Here is an 11,797-nt window from a genome sequence, read left to right as displayed (position 1 = left end):
GTTCTCTTTATGGCTTTGTAAGGCAGGAGCCTAGAATCAACAGGGTTTTGAAATGCAAAGTAAGATTTTTCCCTTTACATTTCAACTCCTTCAGGTTCTGAAGGACTCAGCTGGAGAGTTTTATGGCTAACAAAGGCAGGATGGAGAAAGCTGACTACTGATGCTTTTAAATCCCAGCCTGAGAAGTTCTCTCTCCACTGAAAATCTGTATCTGTAATAAATTTAATCCACACCAACACTTGAGGAAGTTCATGTTAAATCTATTCTAACCTTAAAAGACAGTAAAATATTTGGCTGTAAATTCTTGGATTCACCTCATATCACTTGCAACACATGATCAGTATTTTTTGTTGAAGTTGTTATCCTTTTCTCAAAAGAAAACAAAAAAAAACAACAAACAAAAAAAAAACCCAACAAACCAAACAGAAAACCAAAAAAAAAAAAAAAAGAAATTATTGGGATGGGAAGGAACAAGCACTGTAACCAGAATTTCAAAAAAGTGTAAATGGTCCAAAATTACACCAGCAGCTCAATGCTCAGAGAGGATAAATAGCCAGAGACACACACATGCACACACAAACTCCATTTTTCTTTGATGTCCCTAATACAAATGCTGACCAAGGGCTGTCTTGCTTATTTATGAAATAAATATGTGAAATCAGAGCCCAAGGCAGATGTATTTACTGACTAGCGATTTCCTGTTGTGTTCACTGAAGCTACAAGCCACAAGATAACAAGAAAGGAATAAAATCCAGGTTGTAATACAAGCCTGAACAGTGTATTGATGCCAGTAGGAGTGTATTTTTATGCTCTTATATTATTAAGATATATATGAAAGTGCTAGGTGAGTCACTGATTTTGCAGAAAACCTGTGAGCACTGGCTAACTCCACATGGTTATACAGCCAAGGGCTCTTTATAGAGGTGACATCTCCTCTGTTCTACAGCCACATCTGTGCTCCAGCTTCCATACCAGTCTCCTTTTTCACCATTTGTTAGCAAATTCACCACCTCCCCTCTCCCACTCCTGCTTTTACCCACCCTGGGAGGCAGATTAGAGGCAAACTCTCTTTACCCAAAAAAAAGCTTCCCCAGAAAAAACAAATCCCATTTCCCCACTCCTGTCTGAGGTGTTTACAAATTCGTTTTCTCTAACCCAGTGCTCTCTTGCTCTCTCTTTGCTCTTTTGCCATGGTGAGGAACTAACATCCTCACTTTTGGAGGAACCTTGGAGTTACCTGGGATAAGGTACCTCTTTGACGCCATTCTTGCAAAGACCACATGGAAGAGGTTGGATTCTGCACAAGGCTCACGCAGGCAGCACGAGAGGATGACCGGCAGTGTGGCTGATCCCGAGACAACATGTCTGTGGCCAGTGGTCACTGGACTGACACCTCCTGTGCCAGCTGGAGCCTCCGCTGGTTGGCCCTGCTCTGAGATCTCTGGTGCAGAACCATGACATGCAGTACAGACACACCCTCTGGGTCTCTGATGTTCATCAGGTTTGTGCAGCAAGCATGCACTGTCTGGCTGCCTGCTGATGGTGTCTGCTCTGACAGAGGTTCTCCTGCTTTCCTCTGTTCCCAATACACAGCTCTAACAAACCATCCATCTAACAAAATATCTTTCCTTTGCACAAGGCCCTTAGTTTGCACAGTCCACAGACTCAGAGGGACATACTTTTGAAGTGTTTATTTCATCAAGGACTCTAGTTATTAGCTGTATTCTGCAGCAATGAAGATGGTCATTTCATCCATCACCTTGAATCAGCTTTCACCCCACTGCCCATATTCTGCTCTTCCTCAGCCCTTTCTCACCATCTTACTGCAGCCAGCAAAGGCTCTGGAGAGACCAAAGTCTCAGGATTTCTCCACAAGATGCAGCTCACTTTGAAGAAGCAGCCTTTAGCAGTCAGTCAGATCTGTGTTTGTCTTCCTGCATGTGACACAAACTGGAGAAGTTTACGCTGCTCTGTTGTGCATAGTGCTGCCTACTCTCTTATATGGTTCCAAATCGTGGGTCATCTATCACCACCACCTGCGTCTCCTAGAACACTTCCATCAACGCTGCCTCTGTACAATCCTAAACATCCACTGGTCAGATTATGTGACCAATACATCTTTCTAGAACAAGCAGTAGTCACAAGCATTGAGGCCATGTTGCTGAGAACACAGCTGAGCTGGGCAGGGCACATCTCAAGGATGAAGGACCACCCCCTCCCTAAGATCTTGCTTTATGGTGAACTTGTCACCAGCTACCGCAAGAGAGGAGCCCTGAAGAGAAGATATAAGGACTCCCTGAAACAACATCTCAGCCTTGGCCATATTGATCATCATAACTGGTCTACTCTGGCCTCAAACCAGGAGGTCTGGAGACACACCATCTATAATGCTGCTGCTTCCTTTGAGAACGCACGCAGGGTCACTCTCGAGGAGGAAAGACAACGCAGAAAGAACCGTGTCTTGTCGATACCATCTAAGGAGTCTTTCTGCTGTGCCTTTTGCAACCGGACTTGTCTATCTCGTATTGGCCTTTTTAGCCACCAACGAGCTCGTAGCAAATGTGGGTAGAGCCCTTCCCAAATCTTTGTTTGTGAAGCCTGGCCATGATGATGATGATATTAATATTTATTATATATTATATGTATTGCATTTTGTATTAATGGCTGGTTATGTCTTGTATTATTAAAATAATATAATATAAATAATATATAAATATTAAAAAAAATATATAAAACAGTTAAAATTATAGTGACTCCTTAGAGCTGTTTCCACAAGCTGGAGCTTCTTATGGTCTTGGGAGATCATTCTGCAGCCAGGAACAGCTGAAGACCTAGGTATGTCCAGCCTTTGATTAGCTGTGTTTCCCATGTATTCTCCTGCAAATGCACACTGCCTCCCCTAGAACAGGGCTATGGGAATTAAGCTGACTTCTGGTTGTTTCGGGTTTTTTTTTGCTACCACAGCTTTGAAAAAACCCCAAACAGTGTATGCTGTGCAGAATATGGTCCCATTGAGAACGTTTCCAAATATCTCCACCCATGATGAGACAGAACGTTCAGGATGATTTCTTCTATGCTATGTTGAACACATCAGTTTATGGTAATACTCATTAACAACCATTGAAAATTTCATTTGAAGAATACTGAGTTACAAATACTACATAAGAAAAGACCAGTTATCAGGTGCATAAGCAATGTTTTAATGACTAAATGGACTTTTTACATTAAAATCAAAGTGAGACCAATATCTGAGGGGCAAGGATGCTCAACACAACTTGAGTCTGTGTGTTCTGACCATTCTAGTAAAACTTAATGTTCAGTTCCTGAGTAAGTGGAGCAGAAATCCACAGAGTCAGTTTCTGTGGAAAAAAGGAGATAGAAAATAATTAACAACTTTATGTTAATGTAAAAAAAGACCAGCTCAAAACAGAGACTAAGAAGTGAAACTTGAGTTTAGACCTTCATGATTCTCTTAGCATATCTGGTAGGTGAGTCTGACTTGATGGCAGTATGCATCTTTCTACTGCTGTATCCAATTCAACATCCCTTTTAGAAATTCAGGAACAGTTTAAAATTAATTAATAACACAAATTAAATATGAAATTATAAATACAATACCTGTCCCACTCTTTCTGTGTTCAATGTTAAATTTAATGTATTTTGTGCTACTCATATAATTTCCATTTTCAGTACTTAACTAATTTTACCTTTAGGTTTCAGAATTAATAATGTCTTAAAATGTATGATATCCATTCACACCTCTTAGCTATTTCTTTGCCAACCCACAAATTCATGTTAACATTAACAGTCTGTGTTTACTTAGATCACTTCTTCAAAATATCTAATATTTTCATCTTTCATCATAAACAGTTCTCTACCACTACTTAGTAAGCTGGAAGTCCACTTCTTGAATAATTTGCCTTTTATTCAAATACAGCTAAAAATCCAGAACAAAGTATTCCAACCCCATCCAAAACTAACCCAAAAGTGCCAGACAGCCAGAGAGGCTACTCCATACTGTGATTCTACATGGACATTGGGAGCGATGGATGTTGGGAACCTCTCTGCACTTCCTAGCAGAGGATGCAAATGTAATAAAAAGAACCTTCCTATGCCCAGGTCATTTTGTTGTCAGCACAAGCCTGGTCAACAGACATGCCCTTCCAACATCCCTGCTGCAGTTACTGTACAGTTCCTTAGGGCATGATTCTCCAGGGGGAAGAAAAGATAACAGACTCCTAATAATAGGACGATTCTGTGATATTGCAAATGTCAGATCAGGGTAGTGCTGCATGAATCTGAGAGAAAGAAGTGGAATATTACTAAGCAACCTGTTTCTATTTATATACAAATAAACATGGCTTGATAAGCACTTATGCACTGCTATTAGGTAAATTTACTTTCTGTAAAGCAAAAACAATATGGTAGAAGTTACTTTCTACTATATCCCTTCAAATAGTATGGTCTCTGCTTGTTAAGTTATTATACAGTATGTAATCTCATTAAGCCTGTAAGAAAGTAGCAGATTTGCCCTTTACATTTTATTTTATTAATTACATGAGTTGTAAGTTTTCAAGATCTAAACTCAAGCTGCTAGTGCTTTTCTATTTTTTATTAGAGGGTCAAACATGAGAGGATTATAGGTAGTGGCATTATAACATCTGTATAGGGGTGGTGGGAGAGGTTTGACTGAATCTTGTAGAATTGTGAGAAAAATACATTTAGCAGGTATAAAAATTGTAATTTTTGTGCAGTTTTAGACCCCCACTACAGCAGCTGAGTAGAGTTTATTTTCTTCTGGCATTTGAAGTACATCTTAAGTCACTAAGATCATATTTTTCTCTTAAATCAAATTTTAAATCATACTTTTGTGACAAGCTTTTTAGTTTTTCTTAAATCAGCTTTCTATATGATGCTGTTAGTGTGCAGTTATCTTCTGGATTTCCATGATTGGTGCCTTCAAGCATATCTCAATGGAATGTTTTCTTTACCCTGCCACATTTATGTTGCTTTCAGCCTTCTTAGAGGCAGTTTGGCTGTTAAACAATTTCTTCCCTTGAGGCAATACTGATTACACTTATTTATGACATCGTCTCTGAAAGTGAGATTTTTACAATTCTCCAAGGCAGAAATTTATTCTCAGCAATTTTCTTCCTTTACAGATTCCTTCAATAAAATAAATGTTAGTACCAGGTGTGTATAATAGGGATCACTCTGGTTACAAATTAAACTTAAATCATTGAGCCAAGTGGGTAGGGTAACCTAAGATGTGACATCCACTACTTGTTGCCTCAATTATCTTTCATTAACAACGAGTTAGTGGCACCTTACAGTGTTAATACCAGGAGCTCCCTAGATGCAGACCAGTGCTGAGATGTAAGTACCACATCTCATACAAAGTGTGCACGAACCACTTCAGCTGGTGACAGATATGGGACAAGTGACCAGAGGAAAGGCAGTTTACTCAGTGTTGTTCCTTTTGTCCATACTCCTGTGAAAAAGAAAATTGGGACCACAGAAACTGTTGCAACTTAGGGGTTTATTAAGGATGTTCCGTCCATCCCCTCTGGAATGTCTCCTTGTTGGTGCCAAAGGGGCACTGCACAAGTAAGTCATGCATTTTGGTCTGGAACACTGAGGCTGGGCACTTTAAGATGCTGAAACTATACCTCCTTGGAAGATAGGGAGATAATCCTTAGAGCCAATTACACAGGAATAATTTTTGGACACTAAGTAATTGTGAAAAAGATCTACACCACTTCAGCAGTGGACAAAAAACTTTGACAAGTGTTCTCATTTTATCAAAATTGTAAGAATGCCCATAAAACTAACATTGCTCCCAGCTTATGGAGCTGTATCTTCGTTTCAGTATTTCATTAGTTTAAAAATTTGTATAAGTGGCAGATATTAAGTAAAAGAGAGCATATGTGTAACAGCAAAGATTAAAGTTTCCTAAAAGAGCTCTTGCTTTTGCTTTTTTTTCCTCCTCTAAATCTCAGGCTGTTGTATCAAGAATTATGTCTGATTATACTGGAAATATGAAGGGGTGTTGGATGAGAAACTGTTCCTGTTCTTCAGTGCCTTCATCCCCTTCAACATTCTTCACCCTCCTTTCCTTAAGTTTTTTCTTAACTACTCAGTTCAGCACTTACCCCATTCATCTCAAAAGAGAAAGCATCTCCATGGATAGATCTGCCATTCAGAGTAACAGTTTGAGGTCTCAGTTTCAGGCCAAGAATTGTAATTTTGTTGTACTTCAGAGTGTCAGCTCCTCGGTAGCCATTTTTCAGTATTTCTGTCTTCAGGTTTCCCTGGAAAAAGACACAGAGAACACTTTAGGACCACGACAACTCTTTAGAGGTGACTTACTGCACACTGTTACAAGATCTCATCCTTGTCAATGAACATACAGAATGTCTTCCAATGTAGACATTGAAGTCCAAGATTGCAAAGGAAGAAACAAGAGTCGTATTAATTTGCACATAAGAAAGGTTTCATATATGATTATAAATTAAGAAAATAAGAAAAAAAATAGTGTTTACAGCATTCATTTGGAATCTTCTTGGACATGTTTTTCTACTTGTAATCAATGTAAATTTTGTTCTTGTACCCATTACAGAGTACAGTAGCATATGCAAAGCCAAAATCCAGATACAGAGATTCAATTAGTGACCTTAAGGCAGATTTAATTAACATCCAAAACTAACTGCTTTAAAACATTAGCATCTTCCACAAACATCAGTTGCTAGATATTTTGCCCCTATTTTAAGGGAGCATGTTATATATGTCCCAGCTTTAAAGAGACTGAAGGAAGACTGTATGTCCACAGAGTTTTGTTTGTTGTACTACACATTCCATATTTAGGGGTGTACCAAAAGGACGTACAACGTCATTAAACTAATTCATTTGGATCACCAGTGACAGTAATTTCCCATACATGCAATGAAGAGGAATCATCACATTTGTTATGTGATCAAAGTTGTTAAGGAAATAAAGATGAATTACACTGCTCAGGAAATGATGGATTGCTATGCAATCATGACTTTTTAAAAATATGCCAAGGAGAAACCCATGATGGAACCTTTTGCATAAATTAGCCTATGTTATTGCAGTGGTGCGTGGTAGGAGGGGAGCAGAAGCTAGATCACGGTATTTGTAAGTTAGGCCTGTGCTTAGATTGCTTATTTCAGGCATCCACACTAAAAATAAGTGCAAATCCCCAGCACACTGATTTAAACTGCCTAAACAAGGAACATTGGCTATTTTTCAGCAAATGGGGAGAGGCCTTTAAAAGCCTCTGGAGAATTTGTTAGAATACCTATATGTGCTGTCTTCTCCCCACTGGCAGAGCTCCAGCACAGAGGGAGGTTCAGTATAGAGAGACCACCTCCCTACAGTGGTTTATTGCTGTCTCAGGTGTGGCTAAGGAGGAGAGCTAGCACAGACCCAGTACGCACAGTGTGATGTTGAACTCAGCAATCACAACTGTATTAACAAGGCTACCCTCAAGCTCTGAGGCCCCGAGATACGACTCTTCAACAGACACTCTTCTCTGACCAAGGTCTAGAACTGGAGGTCTTGGAGAGACAGGGAGGTGATGGTCCAGGGGAATGAGTGATCCTCTCCTCCCCAAGCATCTAGTGGTTAAAGCAATTTCCCAGAAAGGTCCTAAGTTCTTCGCTGAGGGAGGAAACATATGGATATCACTCAAAGCCCCATAAATGGAAAGCAAAATGAAGTCCTGGAACTGAGGCCAGAAGCCAGGACTTCTGTACTCTGAGCAGCAGGGTCATGATTTTTCTTTCTTACTGTCTAGCTCTGGTGGGCTTCATATAAAGGGGTACTTTGGCTTAGGTCACTTAGTCACTATGCATGTCAAAAGGGAGTTGTCAAGTGAATTAAAATGCCAACCGCAGAGAGACAGCACCAAAGAGCAGAAGCTTGAATCATTCCCCGAGACTTAAGTGCTTTGTGCAAGCCTTGAATTCTTTATACTTCTGGGTTGTTTAAATGAAAATATAAATTAGAGGGTCTAATCCTGTAGCTGTTACTTGTACAACACTCTGTGCTGGGTTCAGAATAAATGTTGCGACGTCAGACCTTATTAGCAAATCTCTCAGGGAACAAAACTTTTGTGTTCTCTTAAAGCTAGGTGTGATTAAATTATTCATCCACATTTCTTTTAAGAATATAGAAATGTGCAACAAATACCAAGACTTTCATACATTTTTCATGCTTCTACAATTTGCTATTTGAGATGGACTGTTTTCTTTATAAACACATAACAAAAAATCGACATTAAAGATTATTGGAATGCAGATAGGGAATTCAGTCATGGATTTACAGGCAGAAGTCAAATATGAACAATGAGAAATGGAAGTGCCAGAGAATCAACAGTCTAATTTGCACAGTTCAGAATTTAATATAAAACTGGATATTGGTTTTCTGTAGCCTTCCTGCAATAAATTACTATATACAACTACAGAAAACCAAAGTGATTTTTCTTCCTTTTGCTGTTGAAATATCCTTTTTTTCTAAGAAAAAGGATTTTTTTCCTCAGTAAATCAAGAAGGAAATAAGTTAAAAATTAAATTTAAAGTCTACATGTGTGGTATTAGTTCCAGGAAAATATCTCACAAATATACCAGGCTACATAATAAAACCCATTGGCTTGCCCTAGCTTGCTCTTGCTTCTGGAAGACAAACCTTCTAAGACCAATATCACAATAGGGTTAACAAGATTTTATTCTTTTGAATAGTTTTCTGTAGACTACTTTGGGGCTTTTAGGAATATATGGCATGAAAATCACAAAATCATTTAGGTGGAAAATACTTTTAAGGTTATCAAGTCCAACTATTAACCCAGCCCTGCCAAATTCACCACTAAATCATATCCTTAAGGGCAAATCTACACATCTCTTAAAATCCACCTCCAGGAATGGTGACTCCACCACATCCCTGGGTAGCCTGTTCCAGGGCTTGATAACCCTTTCAATGAAGAAATTTTTCCTAATATCCAATCTAAACCTCCCCTGATGCAACTTGACGCCTCTGGTCCTATCATTTGTTACTTGGGAGAAGAAACCAACACCCATCTCTCTACAGCCTCCTTTCAGGTAGTTGTAGAAGGTGATAAGGTCTCCCCTGAGCCATCTTTTATCCAGGCCAAGCATCCTCAGCTCCCTCAGCTGCTCTTCATAAGACCTGTGCTCTAGATCCTTCACCAGCTCCATTGCCCTTCTCTGGACACAGGATTTGAGGTGTGCTGAGTACAGGGGAACCATCACTGCCCTGGTCCTGTTTCTGATAGAAATCAGGATGCCATTGACCTTCTTGGCCTCCTGAGCAAATTACTGGCTCATGTTTAGACAGCTGGGGACCAAACCATGCCATAGTCTACATACCACATTCTATTTCTTACCAAATGCTAGAATTGCAGTGAAATATGATCTGTATAGATTATTGAAGTAGGTTAAGGGTTTTTTACAATAACTCCAACAACTTACTATCATATACCTAATGAGCTTATGGTAGATTTATTTTATAGTATTTTTCTGCATTGAAACCTGTTGGGTTCTTCTATCAGGCTTTCTCAGGACATGTCTACGCAGAAGTGAGCGCTGTGTGAAAGGCATCAGCGCACTGACCCTGAGCTAATCTGTTCCCATGCTGCACTGCACGGAGCATCTGATCAGCACACTGGGTTGCCAGTAACATGCTGAGTCACTCCACAGGAGACCAACCATGGGAGCTGTCTCTGTGCTGTCAGACAAGCAAATGCAAGCTAAAGAATTGAGACTACATAATTCTCTGCACCACAAAACAAAAATTTCAAGTGATCAAAGATAAAAAGTTGCTGGGATATCCTGAAGAGAGGAATGTAGCCCTCTCCCACCCATCCAACTGAAAGTATTCAGCAGGAGGAAGGCAAGGAAAAGGTCCCTCATACCCAGAAGCTGCAACTAAGGGAAAAAAAAGCGCTGAAAAAGTGGATTTTGAGATTCGCGTCACAGGAGGGACATTAATGATGTGTCTCACTGTGATACTCAGTGAAGCAAACACAAAACTGCAGCATCCTAGTTGGACTATTTTATCTAGCTGTAAATGAAAGCATTAGGTAGTTTACCAGGTTTAAAGGCTGAGCTAGAAGAAAAAAGCTTTCAAGAGAAAAGTTAGACATCAGCACCTTACAATGGCTACACTAAAATACAGCTACTTACTTTGCTGAATGTATATTTAGCCAAGAAGTAGTTCTCGTTTTCAATGGTATCTGTTAAAACACAAAGCAAGGAGGATAGGTATCAAAACATGTAGCAAAATCCATAAGCAGTTCACATTAATCATAGCAAGTGGCTGAAGTCAGACTAAGATGATTTGTGGGCTATTTAATCTCTTTCTCTAGTCTTAGGTTGATCTCAGAGGAACACAACATGAGAGACTGCCCTCTCTAGCAGACCAGTTGTTCCCAGTGTCATGCCTTTCTCATATCAAAATGCTAACTTCAAGAGCAATCTGCTTTTCGCCTTTGTAATGTTCAACTTGGGGTCAGTTCTCCAGCTTTTTCTAGCAGGAGCCAGTGCCATTATACTGCTGAAAAGGCAGCCTGAGGACAGCCCTGTATACAGACACTGTTTCATACCGGGGCACCAGGCTTACCGATGGAATCACCATCATCCCAGAAAAGAGACCCAGAAGCTTCTCCTTGTTCATCCAGGGCAATAATGAGTCCAAATGGGTTCAGACGGCTGTTGACAAACACATTGAGAAGTGTCAGTACAAACCTGTGGGCTCTGTCCCTTCCAAGTAACTTAACAAGAAGTTCTGAACACAGTTAACTCCCATTTTAAGTATACAAAAAAGGCCATGACAGAAGAATGATACTTGTTCACCAACAGGACTCCTGAAGTGATGACAAAAACTTTGTCTTGCCTTGTCCCACTGAAGTGTAAAATTCCTACCTTTTGAGTGCTCAAGTGGACAAGTTTTCCCTTTTTTTGTGGCCTTAATATATGACAACTGGGCAGTCTGGGAGACAACTGGTCCCCAGTGCTACCTTACTGCAGCTTGGATTGGTTGCTGCAAAGTGCTGTTCCCTCCCTTTCCTACTTAGATTAGCTTCTGAGCACAGTTCAGACTTGAGACCAGTATATCATCCATTGGCATGGGGAAATAATTTTCCTCAAAAGAGATTTGATTTTTTCCGCCTTGTTTATGGCATTTGATAAATTCACCCGGAGAAGAGTTCTGCATTTTCCCTTGCATACATTTACTTTGAATGACTGACAGCAGGTCAGTGTGGAAGTAAGAGATGCAAAAACTTTTCTGAGCATAACCACAGAGCCAGGAGTAGACTTCAGCTGTGCAAACGGGTCATCTCTAGCATGATTTCTCCTAATGAAATGGAGTGAATAGTGGTAGAAAAATACTGTACTTATCATCTGGGAAAGCAGCTGGGAGCTGCAGATAGTTTCTCTTCTGCACTTTCTTTTAATTGCTTTTTTGACTGTCTGTGGGTCTGACCCACACTGTGGTTGCTTGGTGATGACCACAGATGAGTTTACCTCTTTGTGGTGGTTGTGGCTGGTGCCTGTTCTGGCAGAATGTACCCTCCACGGATGAACAGAGGGATCTTGCTCAGTGGGGCAGACATAGTAGTATAGTTCTTCTTCCAGGTACTTGGCACTTTAAGACCCTACCACAAAAATTAATGCAGTTAAAAAGAAGGCAATCCAGGCCCTATACATATATACCACTAAAAAAAGAGAACAAGGGGTACATTTTCATCTCGATCATATCT

General features: G+C 40.0%; 1 pseudogene; it reads right to left on the bottom strand.

Moving 5' to 3' along the window:
• Positions 1–3,179: 3,179 nt before the first annotated feature.
• The window catches only part of LOC116786794, a 43,942-nt pseudogene continuing 35,324 nt past the window's right edge, over positions 3,180–11,797 (bottom strand).

The sequence above is a fragment of the Chiroxiphia lanceolata genome, chromosome 5 (genome assembly GCF_009829145.1).
Source record: "Chiroxiphia lanceolata isolate bChiLan1 chromosome 5, bChiLan1.pri, whole genome shotgun sequence".
Taxonomy (NCBI): Eukaryota; Metazoa; Chordata; class Aves; order Passeriformes; family Pipridae; genus Chiroxiphia; species Chiroxiphia lanceolata.
The sequence above is the reverse complement of the archived record's forward strand: the minus strand, read 5'-3'. Positions and strand labels throughout refer to the sequence as shown.